This window comes from Arachis ipaensis, chromosome B05, assembly GCF_000816755.2.
Source record: "Arachis ipaensis cultivar K30076 chromosome B05, Araip1.1, whole genome shotgun sequence".
Taxonomy (NCBI): domain Eukaryota; kingdom Viridiplantae; phylum Streptophyta; class Magnoliopsida; order Fabales; family Fabaceae; genus Arachis; species Arachis ipaensis.
The window spans coordinates 109,631,507-109,633,210 of NC_029789.2; the positions used below are offsets into that span (position 1 = coordinate 109,631,507).

The 1,704-nt window shown below is 34.4% G+C and overlaps 1 non-coding gene across 1 annotated transcript; it reads right to left on the reverse strand.

The window, feature by feature from the left end:
* Nucleotides 325-398, reverse strand: TRNAI-AAU. Its single transcript has one exon. It is a non-coding gene; the product is annotated as a tRNA-Ile (tRNA).

A 1,704-nucleotide genomic window follows, 5' to 3' on the forward strand; every position in this document is an offset into this window, starting at 1 on the left:
TTCGGGTATTAGGGATAGAGCTTCCATCAATTTCCCATACTTTTTTCATAGGAAAACAATTATGTAGTATCTTTTTCATAGGAAGACAACTATGTAGTACCATAACAAGTGCTATAATTTTCTCCATATACATATTGTTTGGTAGAAATATGTTTCAAAAACTTCCATCGTATGGTTGTTAAGGTTTTATACGCAATTCAATTTCTTTCTTGGAACAAAAACTTATAAAAGATAAAAAGGAACATATCAACACTGGTCGACATGGATAGGCCATTATTTTTATACTCTAAAAATTCATGGCTTTAAAAAACATATTTCCTCTAATGGCCCATGCAAGTCTTGAACTTGCAACCTTCGCGTTATTAGCACGGCGCTCTAACCAACTGAGCTAATAGGCCTACATATTTCTTTTCTTAGTTTATCAACATGTATAAAACTTTTAATTTCCCTGTTAATCCGTGTTAATAAAAATTTTCATATTCTATTTCTATAAATCATCAGGGTGTATCACAGCACATTAGTGATATCATTATATATAGGTTAGTGGTATTCCAGTTTTAGCTGTATTTTGTCCTACTTGATTCGCAAGAAATAGCTAGAATCAATATATAAATAATTAACAAATCAATTTAAAATAGAGCGATATATTCAATATCTTTGCTTGTGAGAAAATAAAAGTACACAAAGTAGGAAAATTAGAAAAAAATTCTTTGAACATATAAGGAATTTCGTTTAGTTAGTGTGCACTAAAGAATTTAATATAAATTTCGCACCTTGTAAGACCTAGAACCTTTGAAAAAGGGCTATCATTAGCTAATTTCAAATTCAGTATTTTTGTAGCTTTAATTTTAGAAATTTTTTTATTAAAGAAAATTAAAGCAAGTTTTGATTTATTGAATTTGAAATAAGTTATAGTTATTATCCAATTTTATAATTATTGGATTATTTTCTATATTTGAATTATAAAGTTGGTAGTTGTGAAATAATAAAGATTTTATATGATTTGGATTAAATAAGTAATATTTTAAATATAAATACTGCTATTTTGGAAAATGAAGAAATTAAGTATATTATTTCTAATTTTTTGATTTGGAAATTTTACTGAAAATAATTTGTAAAATTGATGAGCAGATAGTATTTTCTATATACAATTAGTGTTAAATTTAAATTGGGTTTCAATTATTATATCATTCCCAATTTTATGTGAAATTACAAAAGTAACCCTAACCTTAATTTTCAAAAATGAAACCCTAACCCTGAAAACCCCAACCCGACCCTGTTTCCCCACAATTGCTGCAGCCCTCCTTTCTAACAGCAGCATACACGGTTTCCTTCCTTTTCTTCCATGGAAAAGGAAAATAGAAGCAGAATTAGGGATAGAGGGGAGGGGTTCCACGGAAGCAGAGCGCTAGGGTAAGAGGAGCGTGCCGCCGCCACTGTGCCTTGATGCTTACGCCGCCGCTGTCGTCCAGGGAGCCACCACCTCAGTTCGTCGTCGCTATTCGTCCTCACCATGTCGCCACCATCCTTGAGTTCACGAAGAGGGAGACTGACGGGAGGAAGTGGCGCGCACGGGAGAGGAAGAAACTGCCTCTACGCCGCCGTCGTCCACAAGCTCAATCACCTCGCCATTGTCGTTGCCGAGCTTCCATAGCCGCCACGTTTCACCGCGGTTGAGGGTGTCTCCACCACCGAACCTTGGTC